Below are 19,228 nucleotides of genomic sequence, written 5' to 3'. Positions count from 1 at the left end.
AAGTAAAGCAGAAAAAATGATTAAGTATTTTAAGTCTGAACTTGGGTTTAATGACCTTGAATGATATGTTCTCTGTGTCATCTTGAGTCACACAAAATATTAAGATTCAACTTCATAAACTTCAATTAGCTTTTTCTTTGAAGGCTGCTTTTATCTGCATTTTAACTGCAAAAATGTCATCTTTATCCCAGTTAGGACTTAACTGACGTATACAGATACAAGTTATGCAAGCAAATATGTGAATTTTGGCCATATGTAGAAATCTAGATGAATTCACAATTTCTCATTTAATCAAAATCAAGTTTTGTTAGAGAAAATTTGGTTTGCCTCCACTTCCTTCTCAAGCCTGTAAGTCTTTGCTGCTTTGCTTTTATTTAAAAAGCACAGAACTTCTGTGGTGATTTGTTTCTTCTGGCGCCAAATGACTTCCAGACAATGCAAGAATATGGACGTTCCTCATAGATTTTTTGTCCACTACAAATTCTAATTCATTGTCCTGGGTCCAGCTGTAACAGTTATTTTTTCTCCTTCCTAGTAGCTGGTGCAGTGCTGTGTTTTGGCTTTAGTCTGAGAACAATGCTGATAACACACCAACATTTTTTAGTTGTTGCTAAGTAGCACTTACCCAGATCAAGGACTTTTCAGTCTCATGCTCTGCCAGTGAGGAGGGACACAGGAAGCCAGGAGGAAGCAGAGACAGGACACCTGACCCAAACTAGCCAAAGGGGTATTCCGTACCACAGCACATCATGCCCAATATATAAACTGGGGGGAGTTACCCAGAAGGGATCAACCGCTGCTCAGGTCAGTCTGGGTATCAGTCGCTCAGTTGGTGGTGAGCAATTGTATTGTGCATCACTCGTGTTTCTTGGGTTTTTTTCCTCTCCCCTTGTTATTTCCCTTATCATTATTAGTAGTAGGAGTAGTTTTATATTATACTTTAGTTATTGGACTGTTCTTATCTCAATCCATGGGGGTTACATTCTTTTCATTCTCCTCCCCATCCCACCCAGGGCAGGGGGGGAAAAAGGGGAGGTGAGTGAATGACTGTGTGGTGCTGGGTTACCGGCTGGGCTTAAATATGACATTCATTCTGCTGGAGACTCAAATTAATGATGTGCTTTAATCCACTACTCATCCCTTGTATTCTAGCCACAAAAGAAAGGAGTCTCTAAAAAAAAACATGCTCTATGATTTAAGAAAAAAAACACCAACAGTTCTCATCCCATGTAGATAGCCATTATCTTTCCATCATAAAGGACCACACAAGTAACCCCTAAGGGTGCAGTTCTGCCAAATCAGAATTATGTTGAAAACTAATTCTACACAAAATTCCCTCCCATATGCAATTCTCATGTATGAAAATGGCAGAATCCATAAATAGCAGAAAATAGCACAGGCGCTCAGCACTCACTATAGAACTATTCCCAAGGAATGTAAAACAGTGTAACTGGCTATGCATATGCATTATTATGTTTGAAGAAACAATAGTTTAGTTGTTTTCTGTCTTTCAATATCTGTATTTTGGTCAAAGGCATGAATATATTTACTCGTACAACGCAAAGATTGCATTAATGATAAAGTTTAGCACAAATTCGGCACTCAGTTTAACACTACCTGACCTCTTTTACAGACTAGCTTGAGTTAAGATATATGCTTTCAATAATTCATTACAAAATAATCTTGTCTATAAAAAACAGTTCTTATTATTACAGGTTAATTTCATGTGAGCTTTGAAACAACTCACACTCAGATCACAGTAACCTGAAGAACACAAGACTTCAGACACCTGTTTAATATGAGTTAGTCGTTTTATCTAAGACAATTAGAGAAGAAACTGCTGAAATCACTATCAACGTAATCCTTATTTTCAGAACCCCTTAAGACAGGATCTTTTCAGGAAAGTTATAAAGAGAAATACAGCAGCTGATACGTATTGATTACCAATGTAATCAATATAGGTATTCCACAGTCAAAAAATGGGGGTTTTGGAGGTTTTTTTGGGTTTGTTGGGGGTTTTTTTCTGAGCTGGAGAGAGCTTGGAAAAAAGGCTAAAGTTAGCTAAACTTTAAAATCAGTTAGGTATAAATAGAAGATGAGATCATTAAGTAAATCTCAGTTTACAATTAAAACCCAGGTTTCCTTCTTTTACTGGTTGCATTATCCACAGTATGGTTTAGTTTATTGCACTCTGAATTGCAGATTATACCCTGCCAAAAACAGTAAATGTACTCACTGGTATGGAAGTCTATTCATACCTTCTCCATCCATGGGAAAAAGTAATTTGGAATGGAACAATGTTCCGCTGTTAGCTGTTAGATGTTGGAATATGCATTATTTGCCTTGATTTAAATCTGAACAGAAAAAGACAAAAGGTTTTTCACATCTTTGCTCATTATGAAAGAGAATACATAGGGTTTGAGTCAAATTATGCCAAATATTGTCTGCCAGGATTTAAGATTCATAAAGATGCAGAAATCTCTTCTTCTGCATCACTCGTTTAAAGAACCAAAGAAAATGTATATCCTGGTTTTTACTTGACAGCCCCATGTTTTTCCATATGGTTTCTCAGTTTCAGGACACCTAGGTGTCCTAATCTTTCATTTAATAAATAAATAAATGAATGCTTTGTCTTTTTAAATAACTAAGAAGCATTTGTTCAAAACATATCAGCATGAAGAATTTGTTCTGCATTTACCCTGGGCAGTCCAGTGGAATGAGTGTTCAGGATGATGGACGGTGTTCGGAATAAGAGAAAAATGGAGTGAGACTTGACATGAGTAAAGCTCTTCTTTTGTTCTGAGTGAATATTAATGACTCCTGCTCAGTCTTTCATCAAAAATTCATTCAGAATGCTATGTTATTGGAAAAAATGCCCCACGTGGAGAGACATACTCATGTCATTGCTGAAGCAGAAGCTGGCAACAGCTACAACACCACACATTTTTAAACCACATCTTTGTCTTCTGAACAAGTCTTTCATATGGTAAGCTTAAATAATAACATGCTTGCCATGCCCCAGCTCGTGATTTTGAAAATGTCTCTTTGCACCTCTACTCTTGACACTTAATTGGAAAAATACAAAATAAAGACAGCTTAAGACAAGGATGGTTGAGGAAGGGAAAAAAAATTGCATAAAAAGGAAAAAGAAAAAAAATAGAAAGAATGCACAGATACAAAATTCTAGAAAAGAAAACATTTCATCACCAGGGAGAGTCCTCAGCTCAGCCATACACTGTTTACAATTGTTTCAGTAAGTTCATGTATTCTTTTACCTTCCACACATTATTGCTGATAAGTTTTTAGATTGTAAACAGTACTGTAAGAAATTTAACTTAAATTTAATTTTCAACCATACTGTTATATTCCTTTCCATGGACTTGTTTTAATTCCCAAATTCATCTGTAATTACAGATTTTTCCTCTCAGGCGAAACAGTTTGTTAAATGCTGTATTTACATGAGGCAATGTCTTTTGTGTATAGATGTTAATTCCTTTCAGTATTCCATCCACCTTAGCTCCACATTTTTTCCAGATACAAAAACATTTTTGTGGGGAAATGGTAAAAAGGATGTTTATTTTTCCTACAGATAGCTGTAGCCACATGACTTCCTCCATACCACTGTGGCTTCTCGTTCTTTTTTCCAACATCCATTCACCAGAGGTGCTTGGCTGCACGAAGTCCCCACTATCATTTTAGATTTATAGAAGAAACAAATAGAATAAAAAGCTGGCAGCACAGAACATCCATTCTTCTTCCAAAATCTAAAGCTGAAAACATTTATGAAAATACAGCACTGTTTGATACTTTCAATAACATGTTTTTTGTATAGTGCAGTTAAAAATGTTTTTTATTTAAATCCTGCAGCCAGATCTTATTTCCTGAAGACTGCTGCCACATACTAAGCTTTGCACGGGACGTGGTAGGAAAGCAATTCAAGATGTCAAGAGTGACTGTTTCACTTCCTCTGCCTATGCCCTCTCATCCTGCCTCCAATCTCCAGATACCCCAAACGTCACTAAGGCCCTCCTGGACAAACTGAATGAATCTCAAGAATCACCAACTTCATGCTCCTCTTCCCCAGGTCCATTTAGACTGAACATATCTCAGGGCCTATGCCATACTAGCCCATTCGCAGATGTTACTGGAGCTCCATACACCAGTTCAGTGGTAATTTTGGTGAGACCACCTACACAGAAAACATACTGTGCACCCCATCACACTATGAAACTCAGAGTTGGTCTAATGCATCACAATGGTAATATCATAATCATGCTGTCTGCACTAGTGCAGGGTTTCTATGACAAGGAGCTGAAGAGGGTGAAGGGGAAAAAAGGTCAGCTCTCACAAAACTGCTACGATGAAGAGAGCCACAGTGAAAACTGAAAACTAGTTTTCCAGTGCTCCTAAAAGCTAACCTCTCATTTGTTCCTGCATGACCCCCATTCCTCTTCTTTTGCTATCCTCCTTCCACAGGTGCCACATGTACAAAATCTCCTTGCTGGAGCTGGAGCGCACCCCCTCTGAGCACATGAGAGTTTAAACACTACAAGCTTTAAAATTTCTTTAAATACCAAATATGCGCCAATGCAAAGTCAGCCAGGGTGGTTTATTTCCACTGTTTTCTGGTCAGTGACCTTTTTCAGACTGGCCCTAACACGCAGATGCTGGCGTACAGTAAGACAATTACTCCTACGAAGAATGTATGACCATGACCAGAGCAGACTATCATACAAAAAACATACTCTGCAGACCTCAAGTGGGTTCATACTTTTCTACCTCAAAAAAACAGAGTCAACACCACCAAGAAAGATATGAAGCAGTGAACATTCATTTTTAAATTAAATCAATGGATGATTGTGAGAACACAAAAAGCAACGTGTTCAGTCTCAAGATGTCAGTTTTACATTGCCACTCCTCAGATGAGAGCTCCACTTTCAGCACAAAAAAAACAGCCTTCACAAAACCAGCATGAACAGAAAACATACTTCTCCAGAAAATTTACACATTGTGCAGAACTTTAAAAGGCCTGAGTCATATGAAAGGACACAAAATCAGTAGTAAGAATTAAGAAAAAACAGCCTTCCAGGTAAGGAGTCACAGGAGCAATTACAGGCTAAGAGCAGGAAGTTTACAGCAGATGTGTTTGATGTGCCAAGATGAGCCAAGACATGTTAGATGCTAGAATGAACTTCGTGTTTCATATTTATAATTGAAGGTCAGTCTTGGATATATAATCATGGGATGGAAAGATAAGTGTTTGACAATGAAAATACAGCAAATACATAGTTATGTTATAAAGATCATTAAAAGTATTATAAATAAAAATATTGGTTTATGTAATGTAGGATTATATCACCATACATATGATCTTTACTGAGGATGCCAAAATAAACTGAAATGTGGCATTTCCTACCTGAGCTTACGAGTGTTTGACAATGCATTCACGGTAATGTTTTCTATAGTATTTTGCATATAGTTTTCTAGTTTCTTTTCCCAAAATCTAAAAAAGCAGGAATTCCATTAGTTAGCACTCTAGTGACACATGGTCTCTACCCAGGTTGCAGCATTTAAACCCATTACACAGATCCCTGCCACCTCAGCTGACAAACTAAGCACAGACTGTCATGTCCTTTGCCACACATCTCAATCTGCCAGTCCTGCCAGGATCAAAATAGCTCCCTGTCAAAGTTAACATTTCTGCTCTACCTCCTCCCAAACGCTAACAGTCCTTTCCAAACTGATAGTCCCAATTTCCTTCTCTAGACTGTCCTACTTTCCTGTATTTCCGCTGAACAACAGCTAGTCCCAACTTCCATGCTCTTCCTTTTCAGCTTTCTTCAACCCTCTCTTTATATCTTCCCACAAGTTTTTTTTCTGTCTCCTTTAGACAGGACTCACCTGTAGCAAGCAGACTGTCAAGGCATTGATGGCACAGAAGGGAGAAATTCCCTATTCCTGTTTCAGATATTTCAGCTTGATCCAATATGCAGTAGCCCAATATCCAGCAGCAAATGTGGAGAATGCAAATCCTAGCTCTGTTATATTCTTAAAGCAAACTAGACAGAGATCAATAGACAAACAGTCATCCATCATATAAATCCTCCTCCTTTCCTGCCTCTTTTTTTTTTTTTTTTGACAATAGCAAATACAGCAGGGAAAAAAAAAAAAAAAAACCACAAAAAAAGTTATTCAAAGAAAAAAAAAAAAGGATAATTTTTTAAATCACAAGCAAAGTAATATATATTTTCCTTAGCCTTTGGAAGAGCTCCTTCAGGATGACAATGGACATGGAAGTTTTCAGCTCCAAGCATCGAAGTCAGACAACAGTAGAATTTAGAATAGAAAGTATTGGACAAACAATGCAACTGACAGCTCCATCAGGTCTGATAGCAAAACCTGTGCCTCAGAGTTCACCTCTGAACTCCCTGAAGCACTGCTGAAAAGCTACTGTACCTGGTGGAGAAACTCTCTACACAATGAAAGAAGGGAGCATTAGCAGCAATGGAAACAGGTAACTGTAGAAAAACTATACTGAGGATGAGAAATTACAAGCTACCAATAATTTTTGACATGGAAAAGGCGTGGAGCTACTGTAAATGAAGAGTTATACCGCTTTCATGTGCATTGGTTTTAGCAGAGAAGTTGCTTACCATTCTTTTGAATAAACATACTACTTAACAAATTTTATTATTTTACATCCAGTAAAACAAATAACAAACAAATAAATAGAATTAGTATTCATCTTCAATTCTCACTGATTCACAGACATGATGACTATAGTCTATTCCTATCCAAACTAGTATATCCAACACTAATACATGTTGTTTTGTCTGACCGTCACTATTTCCAATGAAAATAAAATCTTGGCAAGTACTGTGGCTTCATTCAAGGTCTTTTAGTAAATCACATGAAATTTTGGAAAGGATAAAAGTAAACCCAGTCATCACTGGGTATATTAAAACATAACAAGACTGATGCTGTGATTTTGGGGCATTTCATTTATCATGCTGTACTCTTACACAAAAAGAACCCCAGAAAGTACCTTCTCTAGTTACCAACATGCTTATTCTCAGTTTAAACAAGGAAAATAAAGACTGTACTTCTGGTCACATTTATTGCTTCTTAGGTACATCATATTGCAATGCACAAATGCCGACCAGAGTCACATTAATCTAACTCTAACCCACAGCTTTTATCTTCCTCCAGCTCTCTCTCCCTGCTTTCTCTCTGAATTTTTCATTAACTACTCTCCTTTTTCTTTCTATCCATTAGAAAAAAAAAGTCAAGTCTGAAAGCTATGAACCAAGAATGCTTCAATGTCACCGGATCACCACAGTATCTCTGGATATGGTTAATTTTCATACTTTGGCACTCCCATTTTTCTAATTATGTTTATATTCTTCTTAATTGATATCATACTACCTGGCTGAATTGCAAACTATGCCTTCCGATTTTACTGAGGCATTGCTGAGTAGTCCTGATCTGCAATTAGGTCTCCACTGTGCTAGGTCCTAAGAGCTGCCAAAACGCCCTCCCCTTTGAACAGCTTATATTCTAAATATGAGTTGATGTCAGCCTTTATTAAATCCTGAACTCCACCACTGTTTATCTTCTGTAGTTTTTAACCATACTGCACAATTTGGGTTCTGCTAAGAATAAACATGGAAGTGTAGTAATTCATTTACGTTAGTATAGCATTCCTTGCCATAGGATGCCAACTCCTCTTAGATGTAAATGGCAGCTTCTGTATCAGATGGGGGGCTTTCCCTCATCTAGGGAGGTTATAAGTTGTCCAAGGTCACAGGAAAGTCCATGGAAGACCAGCAAACGTATCCAAGTCCTCGAATACGGGACTGCGCTTCCTCTTTCCCAGTGTATTCTTTTGGGCCAACAGTATATGAAATTCAAAGTTATAGCTGTATTCAAAACATCCCAGAGCACAAAGTCCATCTGTATGCCTCCCATTACTTACTAGTCTGGGATCTTTCTTTAATTTATTGTCCTAACTGTGTTTTGGATTTGGTACAAATTTTCTCCCACTTACTCTCCTTTTACATTTCTGACTTTTATAAAGTCTATGGAAAGGGAAAAAAAAATGGAACAAAATGACTGTGAGCTCTCTGCCTTCTCAGCATTTTACTGGTGTCCTTGAAAAAATAAGGCAAAGAGAAGATACTCTAAATGTACTAACATCAGAATAAATCTCATGTCTCTGCTGACTAGGTTCCATTTCTTGAAACATTTTTCCACACAAGCAGTGGCATATGAAACCAATTCCTTCTTTCATAATTCCATATAACACTGCATTTTTCCCCATGAAGTATATATAAAAAACTATCTCCCAAGTCAAACAGAGAAATGTCACAAAAGTTAAATTCAAAATGAAGATTTGTAAACTGCAGGCCTTAAAAGTGCCTAAAAGTCTAATTTCTATCATATCAGCAGTTTTGGAACACCCAAGTAGGAGGTGCAGTTTTATTAATATTCTACAAACTGGTTACACATAAGTAACACACATTGCCCCAAAAGCAGTCTACACCTCCCCCTTAGTAAAAGGACCTGTTCCAAACTTTCTCAAATATACATATACATATATATAATACTCACTACTGCACACTGATACTAGAACTCTGTATTGATCACTGTAATTTCTTAAGTTATAATGCACGCTTACATTCTCCTCTAGGCATCTCTCTAAGGGAAGAGAGCCACTGGTAATGACATTTTCTATAGAAATGCCAACTGATGCCAAATTACACTGAGTAAGTGAACACAGGCTGCCAAACTCAACTGAAAGGTCAGTGAAGTCACTAACTACTGCAGAAGACGTGTTCCTTCTCCTTTGTAATTCAAAAGATTAGAAAAACGTGGTTAACACTAACACTACTGAAAAGGCAAATGTAAATTATACTTTCCTCTTTTTTATGTTTATTTGAATTGTTTTAAATGCACCTTCAATGAACTGCCTTTCCTTCATGGTGCTGTTAAACAAAGAAATTTTGGAAACCTCTACAACAGCAATAGAAAAGAAACTGCCTTAAATATGGGCTTAGGTAACAGGCATGGTAAACTTACATTGTAAACATGCATAAATAAAATTAAAGAAATACTTATGTGGGAGATGTTCTACTGACTCCTGAAACTTCAGCCGGTAATGGAAACATTACTACATTTTCTCAGTCTCCTGTCAATGTACCTAACTGGATGGGAAAACACTAGAACTCCTTAAAAGTGAAGAAAACATAGTACCAAAAACCTCAGGTTCCCAGGCAAAGCTGTATTAAACCGGAGTAACGACTGAAAGTTTGTATCAGTAACTTAGGAGTTAACTGATTTTTTCACCAGTCTTGATTTCCCGCTGACTTTTGTTCTCCAAATGTCCAATTCCTGCCAGCTGCAACATTAGTTCTACACGGACCTCCAACCGTTCCCACATCTCTGGATTTACCCCAGCATTTTCATATCCCATCTACAACCTACACAACAAACCACCAGGGCTGAGCCTGGACCACATTTCTCAGGGACACTAGGCAAAAAAAACCCAAAAATAATAGTTCTAATTATCCCAAATAAAATATAAACATAGAATATTGAGACTTACAGTTAAACGTAAAAGAAACCAATCCTGAAATCATGAATTTTCTTTCAGGAGACCACTGTGATATGTATTCTTAACTTTTCACCTATGAAAATATATAAAATTTCATATCATAATTCCTCCACAGTATATATCATAAATACACAAATGCATTTTTCTGTAATTATATCTAAAAATGAAAACCTTTAATCTACATTTATTTTGTTATCATTTAATAAATTTTGACCTGGCAGTGACAGGGGCCATGGCACTGCTAGATGGAATACTAGGGCTGAGGAATTTGTATTCATTCTGTCCATTTCAATTACTATAGAGATTTCCTTGAGGGAAGAACAAGAAAAATTTACTTCTTGTGGCATGATCCTCATATTTTGCAGCAATCTCAACCTATTTCCATTCACTTTCCAATATTTTCTTTGAAAAAAAAATATTTCATAAAGAGGTAACAACTTATGGATTCCATTCTGCTTAGAATTCTGTGTAACAACTTTTCACAACCTTAGGGATTTCCACCACTGTCAGTAGAGCACAATATAAGTATATATTCTTATACAGAAGTGGATGCATCAGTAGGGATCAAATTACCTTTAATTGTAGCAATTTCTACTTAACTGTAATCATATCAACAAGTATTCAGGAACAGAACACAGCCCAAGCATCTGTAGAGTAACTTACAGCATGCAACTACTTTGCCTTTAGAAGGTGGCAAACTATGATTTTCTTTTAGGAGTTATACAAGACCTCTTTTCATACCATCCAGTTTTTTTAATGTACTCTTTACAGCTACAGTCCTTCAATGACTCCTCCTCCAAGCAGGTAAAGATCTGCCTTTATGCAAAGCACTAAAGACTTCACAGTATCAGCAAAATCACGCACTCGTATGAATTTCCTCATAGGACCAGTGCCTAACACTGTGATCAAAATTGTACAAAATATGAAATGATAAATGCAAATTATCTACCAATTTGAAGGAAAAAATACATGTCTATAATTGGTATTTACTAGAAATTGTCTCCATAATTTTGAATAATCCAGAGATTGTTCGGTGCATAGAAACAGACATGGTTTAAGCCTCTCTAAAAATAAAAGAGTCATATTCTACTTATTTAAAGTACTAGCAGGTACATACATGATTCACAAAATAATGACTTGCATTTTGCAACAGTTATGCATGCAACAGTCAGAGTGACAACCAGCTGGGACTTTAGAGGCACCCTCTGACTTGCAGAAAATAAAAGCCTGATGTCCACTTCTGATGCCGGCTCACAAGAAACTTTCAACTCCAACCACTACCATGGGCAACTTACTTGATTTTTATTTATCTTTATGAGAGAATGTTTTACATTATGGCCAAAATACAATGGATGTCTCAATGTCTGCCACTGATTCTAGAAAAGCTTCATTGCTTTCTAAGGGAGAATTTATATCCCTATAAGCAATTAAATTGGTAACAGAGGGTCAACACAAGCATCTTATCATCATTGCAACAGTTACAAGCACATAAGCATCTCAGCACACTCTTAAACCACCTCCTCTCTCTTCTTGGAGAACATTTTAATTGCACAAATTCAATACTTATGCATCCATTTATTCTGAATGTTAATCTTTTGAAAATTGGAGCTCGTACTACAAAAAACACATTTGATGAAAAGGTAATTTGCATGAAAAATGCCAAAAGGCATATACAAAGTGGTATTTCATATACCGAAACAAAATTATGAAGTCTCTGCAAAATTAATTTTATCCATTATCTACATAAAACCAGATTAATAGGACAATTTTTCTCTGTAGCAAAATACACTGAAATTGCAGCAAAACATTCATTTAAGAACTTTAATACAGTTCTAGTATTATTTCATACATGGTCTTTGAACTGCCCAATTAAAAACTAAAATTCTTCTAATCTTTATTCCTTATTATAACTGGCACCAAAAACAGTGCAAGAAGGAACTGTGTAAATACAGTCTTTAGCAAATTTTTTTTTTTTAATTTCCAGTTTTACCACTTAAAGATATGGAAAACCATTCAGCCTCTACTTCTGTTGTCTTTTATCTCCCCTGCTTTTCACTAGTTGTGAAAGGGGGAAAAAAGAAGGACATTTTGCCTACATTTTACCTTCTTCTTTTGACTGTAGTTTTAAAAACTCTGGTAGAAAAATTGAAGTGTTTTCTGCAAACAGAATGGGAGAATCCAATACCAAAGACAAGTGAATAAAGGCACAAATGACAGATGCAACACAATGGAGGTAACATTTTAATATCCTTAAGTTTACTAGAAGCAACTTTGACATTGAGCAAGCAGAAAATATTTATGATTTTTTTTTTTTTCCCCTGAACATAATGAACTAGGAATTGTTTTGAAAATGTACTTACACATCTAAAGCCCTTTGAAATCCTTCATGACTTTGCTACACAGGAAAATTTTCTCCTAAGTGGTCTACCCCTACTCTTCCACGTCTCGGTCTCCATTGCCTGAAGAACTCCAGCCTTAAACACCTGTAGAGCTCTATATTCCCTGTGGCCATGAGAAGCAGTTCCACTGATGTACTGATCATCCTTGCTATAAAGCCCTTTGAAGTTGCAGAAATGTCCTCCATTTCAGAAACTGAAAGTTTTCTGTTACTTCAAGGTGTTCTTGATGCATGCATCGGAGAACTTCAGTTCCATGCTGGGGCAGAATTTTGCCTTCAGGAGAAAGGCCACTAGAACACTTATGGGTTCACAGTCCTTATAAGCAGGCTCCACACTTAGCCTATGTACAGACCAATGAAAAGGATCAAATTATATTCCAGGAGAATTTGCTGAATATCCTATGTGAGGGGACACCTTTCTTTCAGCATTAACTCTGCACACAGTGATGCACCACACCTTTGTCACAGCTTGAACCAAAATTCTCAAGGGACTAATACAATTTCTTACAACAGAAGAATCAAAGATGAACATTAAGGGTGGTGGAGCACTAAGGACTGTAAACTTTTAATTATTTGTCTGATACGCCTCTTAGGCCTTCCAGCATCTTACAGAAAAGGGACTGAATCTCCATTAGCTTCCTAGCTCCTCATAGCTAATATTAAACATATGAGTGAAGTTTCACAATTCTCTTACACCAATTCAGAACTTCATTATCACATAAAAGCAGAATCCTGCCCTCACCCCATCTTGCCCCACAACTCATAAGTGTTAACTCCCAGCACAGATGGATGGGAACGTCACAGCAGTCAGCAGCAGCACCTCTTTAAACAGCAATATAATGTTAGATCAGCTCAAGATGGCTGTCACACCACAGCCTGAAATGCATCCTTCTGGTCAACCATCAGCCCCGTATGCACAACAACCCTTGCAAAATAGCATTTCACTTCTAGAAATTTTGTTCTTTGCCACCCCCAAGTCCTGGCAAGTGTAGGCAAAACCTTGAATCTGCCTGGTCTGTAACATTTTGACCTGGGTTTTTTTTTTCCATGAATCCACAGACTGCTGTAAGAGATGAGCTTTTGCTCAGAGAACCATAAGAATTACGTAGCCTTAGCAGTAACAAATATGAACTTTTTCTGACAATCCCCATGGTTATCTTACTCTTGAAAATCTACACTTCAATTTCTAACTTAAAATTCATCTTCCAGATGGTAGATCTTGGTTTTGTTTTCTTCAATACATACAATTCCTTTCTCCAATCAAATATCATCTTTCTTTACGAGATCCTTCAAAATCGTGAAATACTGTCAATATTTTATTCAACTGCAAAAAAAGAATTACCCTCTCTAAGGACTAAAATCTTGCCTTAGACGAATCCTTTAGCGTTTCTTCAAACCGTCTCTAATTTGTTGGGCTTTTCAAGTGTATCCAACAGAACTGAAACTGCTGCTACTATAGAGGAATGTTAATACTAATAGAGAAAGAGACAATGACATCTATAGGTTTATACTTATAAGGATTTTGTTAATTCTTCCAGTCCCTGCATAAGCAGCTGATGCTCATCTTGCATATCATTTTACTGTTTTCTCTAGTGAAGAAGCAACATCCCAACTCACATTCAAGCATCATTGTTAGGTTTTCTATTTGTTTGCTTGTTCCAGGAACTGAAACGAGCAGTAGTTCTAGGAACTGACTTTGTTAAGGGAAATAAACAGCTCTAATAACTTAAATGCTGAAATACTAAAAAAGTGTATTAAAAAGTAGAGGTAACTGAATGAAAAAAGAAAGTGGTATTTCACAATAATCTGCCTGCTTTGCTTATGTAAGAAAGATAAAATAATGGCATCTGTATAAGACTACATCATAGAAATATCAAGCTTATTTGAATCTCTTTATTCATAATTTCTTTGCTTTATTAGATTAATTTATCTTAGCCAAGATGATAAGGAAGGCAATATTGATCAATCTAAGGAATCCTACCAGTACATAATACGGGAACAATCACAGGACAAAAGCAGATTGCCCGGGACCTAAGAAAATAATAATGATCTTCAGGTATTTATATATTCTCAAAATAGTTCTGCAATATTTACCACTTCTTGCAGCAGAATATAAATGATAAGCAACATATTGTAATCGACATGCATCCATTAGAATCCCTTAATGAATAATGCTTAATAAAATTTAAGTTTCCCTGTTTGCAATAAAACCCATACCCAAATTCCATTCAGCTGCTGTTGAATGGTTACACTGTTCAGAACACTTGCAATACTGTGAATATGTTACAAGCCAATTAAAATTTCAAAAGAGAAGGTGACTAAGGGCAAAAATATAGTTACCAAGTGCAGTAAGGCTGAGCACAGCAATGTTCCTTGAAGATGCCCTAAGAAATTGTACTTCTTGGACATCACGGATGCTGCTCATCTCTGTGCAAGCCCTTTATACCTTGCTTAAATTCTACACTATCAGCAAAATTTCAAAACAGGAAGTCAATTATTTATGTGCTGAAAAACCCAACACCATCATTTGTAAGAAGATCTTAGCATATATTTCTCCAGTTCTCTCTGGCCTTGCAGTCAGCAAAGATTATAAACAAATGAAAGCAAGCATAGGCACTGGCAAGAGCAAGTTGCACAGCTTAAAGGTGAGATGCTCTAGGGATGTTGGGAGTGCTTTAAGAAAATTATTACAATCCTTCCAAATTTCAAAAGAAGTGATAGGAAGGGAAGAGCAGCAAGTGGCACCTGTCTTTCTCGTAAGGATGTACACTTTGCAGCTTGCTTGCATCTCTCTGCATAGCACAAGACTGTGTTTTGTCCTCCAAAACCCTTAATTCAAAGTATTGGGCCACACTAAAAAATCTCAGTCTGGGGATGCTAAGCAGTTTGGCACAGAATGAGAAGATGTAACCACACTGCATGGAAAGGGAAAGGCCTCAAGTTCTTTCAAATATGTGTGAGAGAAAACACCTCCAGACCCCAAACCTGATTACCCTAATGACGAGCTGAGCAAGATGCAGCAGGACTGCATTCAAGACAGTGTTCTCTGTAGTATCTCACAGCTCTGATCTAGGCCATGTCATCTCTAAACAAAACCATAAACTGCATTTAACTGTCTCTAAGAAGCTACAGGCTATTTAATTCCACAGACAGGAGACCTTGTCACATCTCTATCAGGACTGCTGTCAAGTCCCAGCTTTTCTGGTATCTTTTCGTCTTATAAATATCTGTACACACTATTAAAACCATTTGTTTTCCTCACAGCTGAATGAATAGATGTCAATCCAACAGCTTAAAGAAGCAATTAACTAGAACGAATTCTATGATTTACCGGTTTCAAATCCAACTCTCATCCTGTGATACGTATAATTTGCCTTTCAGGTTCATAAACCTACTATTTTACATCTGAATATTAAAAGGAAGTATTTTCAGACTGACCATTTAACCCAGAATCCTTTTACTTCTGATATTACTTAACTTTACATCTGCATAATTTACCAGCAAACATCTCATCTCACTAAAGAACAATAAAAATATTTCAACTCTTGGGCCAAGGAGCAGTCCCAAGAGAAACTACTAAAAGCATCCCCATTTGAGATACCCCTTTGGTAACACCTACATCTGGAAATCTGCCAGTTAGCCATCTAACACATGCCTTGCTACTCACAGAGAAAAAACCCTCTTTAAACATTCATGTCGTCCAGCTTCAGATACCTTGAGGAAAAGGGATGGATGCATCTTTCTGCTTCATTCCAAAAATACTGTAACTTTTTATATCTCCTAGTTGTACCTTTAAAAAGCCTAAATCCCAAATGTGAAATAAGAGCGTACTGATTTCAAATACAAATTCAACATGCAAAATGCTAAAACAAATTGGAAAAGATCAGATTAGAAACCGCATTCCATTGATTTGAAATAAGATTACATTGGCAGAAGTTGTCTTGGTTATAGCTAAAAACTACATTTTACAGTGATGTTTTATTTTAAAAGCTTCATTATTTTTAACTCTGTCAGCCACTTAGACTATTTCACCTTTCTATATCCTTCATATTTAGCTAGTAAGTTCTATACAGCATCCATTTTTTCCCATCTAATATAAAAATTTTTAATTTTTTTATTTTTATTTTAAAAAATTATATAAATGTTTTATCACTGCTTCTATATTAATAAAGAATTTCAGAGTCTCTAGTACCGGCTCAGACCAAAAGGCCATCTGGCCTCGTGTCCTTTATCCAAGAATGGCCACAGGCACTAGTAGGAAGCAGTACGGACAGGGTAAACATATATGGTACTTCCCCCACTTACTCCTTGACTCAAACTGTTCTCAGTCTGGTGTATTTCCTGAGCCTGGTGTGGTTTGTCTCATTCCACAGCAGATTCTTCTTCTCAGTGCTTGTCCTGTCCTTGAACTAATCTAAATTTCTTGCACTCACATCATCTTCCAGTACAAAAATCCATCATTTAACACTTTCCACAAAGAAGCACCTCCTTTTGCTTAGTTTGATTGTGCTTCTGACAAGCTTCATTTGTTAGTTCCTAATTCCTGCATTAGAAGAGAGGGACAACAATCCCTCCCTGACTGTGCTCTCTATGATGATTTTGTAGACTTTTCTACACCAGCTTTGCAAATTCTTAAATACTTTTTGTCTAGGCTGAAGTCTCCTAAGTCTGGACTAACTCATTCCTCCCATTGAATTTGATCATCCTTGATGACTTTCCAGAAACCTTTTTTTGCTTTTAAGTTGAAGGTAGCAGAAACAAAAACATTATCCAAAGTACGGGTGAAAAAGAGATTTCCACAGAGGTATAATCAAGTATTTTTCTTTTGTTTTCCATCATTTTCCTACTTATTTCTAATGTTTGAATTGATTTTTTTTTTTTTTTTGTTTTGATTGCTGTTAAGCACTGTGTCTTCTCTCTGTCTTCACAGAAGTAGCTCATGAGAGGTAATGACCAGCTCAGAGGCCATTATTCTGTGAACTATACATACGCATTTATCTGCACTTTTAATCTCATTTTCCATTTCATCATTCAGTTACTCTTATAAACTCTTTTTGTAATTCTTCACATTCCATCCTTGCCTTACCTTGATTAACTTATAATTATCACATACTTGGATGATTCTTTGTTTATCCCCTTTATCAGGTCCTTTATGAATATCACTTCTTAACCAAGACTGATTCTGTGCAGTGTAATTTTGCATTTCATATCTATCTTCCAATTTGGTTATGGTTATACAACACTTAATTGCTTTAAATGTTGCAAATCGGGCTTTTTAAAGGTCCAAATAAGCACAGTACTGCCTGGAGTTATGGTCTGCTCACACGTAAGTACTTCAATCAGATCACAGCCACAACTGCTAATTTTTAAATTGCCAATTAATTCTCTTCTATCAGAGTAAAAATTGATATAATCAGCCATATTGACTAAAGGACTGGTTCAAGAACCTGTCACCTGTTAAATCTATAAACTGTCCTCATATAGGTTAAAGACGGCTACTAAAATCTGCTTCCAAACAGTTATATCATGGTCTAGGGTGAGGCATCCCTGCCCATGTCAGGTGGGTTAGAACTAGATGATTTTAAGGTCCTTTCCAACCCAAACCAGTCTACGACTCTATGATATAGTTTTCAACTACCCAAAAAGTTTCTTAATATTTTTTAATTCTTAAGAATATTTCTTAGTATTCAAATTTTAATATTAAAATATTTTCTTAGCATTGCCCATAAAAAATTTTTAAAAACCTACTGTGGCAAGTTCTTAATAACACTTTTGCAAAAGGTAGGATACTTCACATGTTTTCCATCAAGGGTTAGTTTATCTTGAATAATCTCGTTTCCTTTAAGAAGGAAACAGAGTAAAAGTGCCATAAGGAAAAATGCAGATAGTGACTATGGAATAACGATAAATGATACTTTGTTCTTGCAGCCTTTCTGCACAACCTTAAGTACAGTTTAATGACATAAGCACCTTACATAATAGTTATTTGTACATGCAAATGTTGATGTGAGGGTCTATTACGGACCAAAATGAACAATAGCATTGCTTTTTAAAAACATTCCACAGATTTTTTTACTAGTCAGAGATCTCTCATACTATCAATGTTTCTATTCTTAAAGCACATTTTCAAAGTGAGGCTTATGGGCAGAAATCTCTTAGTTCTGCAAAGTGAAATTCACCCGTAATGTTGTACTCTTCATGTACGTAAGACCGGCTTACAGATTTCAGAATAAAAAAGCCTTGCCAGCATTAAATTATGATTTAGGGTTTTTTAATTGTTTTTTATGACAGCACAGCTTGTCACCACATCGGCTATTAGCACTTCTATCAGGAGCACTAGTTTACTTTTATTAAGGCTACTTTGTAACACCCTATCAAGCAGATTGCCACAAAGCAGTAAACTAGGGAATTGTCATAATCATTATTATGAAACATGGTATTTCTATAATACAATTCCAGCAAAATTTACTGAATTAACACTGAGCCAGAAAATCCAGGGGGTAAAAAAACAAAAAAAACCAAAAAAAAACCAAACCAAAACAAACAAACAAAAAAAAATCCTTCATTTCCTTTGCTGACTTAAGAGCATTTCTAACCAACCTGCCACAGCTACAGGTGTATGAAAGGAAAGTGTGGAAGGCATCTGTGTAGGACAGGCACAGACAAAGCACAGATGCTGGCAAAACTCTGTACAAGAACAATACTTCTAGTATAGCAAAAAAAAAAAAAATAGTTTGAAAGACTAAGGAGTCTTTATAAACCATCAATTCAATAAGCAATGACTCTTCACTTCTAGATCAAAAAACTAATATAATCAAGGAAAGATATTAAAAAAAAGGGAGGAGGAGAGGGAGCCTGCTTACTGCTAGCCATGTTGTAGCAGACTTCTTTTTAAAAAAGAACTATTATAAAAGCAAAGGGAAAACTAAACTTTTTTTTTTTTTTAATGAGCAATTTAAGAAGGGATCACACTAACCAAATTAGATTTAAAAAATTCTGAATGTCTATAGGGACATCAAGGTTAACTATTGATGAGAAAGATTAAATAGCTTTTAGTACAGCACTGTTATTAAACCATACAAAAAGCATATTTGAAAATTCTTAACATACAGCAAAGCATCACTTTATTCACCTAAAGAGTTCAGGCATCACTGTTGGCATTCAGAAAGCTTTTAGCTACAAGGGACTGTCAATGGCCAAGGTCATTTGGAGCCATG

General features: G+C 36.3%; 1 protein-coding gene across 11 annotated transcripts in view; it reads right to left on the bottom strand.

Annotated features, from left to right (window-relative positions):
- Positions 1–19,228, bottom strand: part of NEBL (nebulette) — a 248,903-nt gene that overhangs the window by 102,624 nt on the left and 127,051 nt on the right. For 5 of the 11 annotated variants that reach the window (XM_030495792.1, XM_030495849.1, XM_030495859.1 and 2 more), the window contains 4 exons: positions 9,605–9,686; positions 5,902–6,059; positions 5,417–5,503; positions 2,237–2,354 (listed from right to left, as the gene is read on the bottom strand). The exons of 2 other annotated variants lie outside the window; for them this stretch is intronic. The gene's annotated coding sequence lies outside the window, so the exon portion shown is untranslated. The remainder of the gene's footprint in view (positions 1–2,236; positions 2,355–5,416; positions 5,504–5,901; positions 6,060–9,604; positions 9,687–19,228) is intronic. 4 more of the 11 variants (XM_030495808.1, XM_030495815.1, XM_030495822.1 and 1 more) reach the window with 4 other exon arrangements.

This window comes from Strigops habroptila, chromosome 1 (assembly GCF_004027225.2).
Source record: "Strigops habroptila isolate Jane chromosome 1, bStrHab1.2.pri, whole genome shotgun sequence".
NCBI lineage: Eukaryota > Metazoa > Chordata > Aves > Psittaciformes > Psittacidae > Strigops > Strigops habroptila.
Note: the sequence above shows the minus strand (reverse complement) of the source record. Positions and strands in the feature narration are given on the sequence as shown.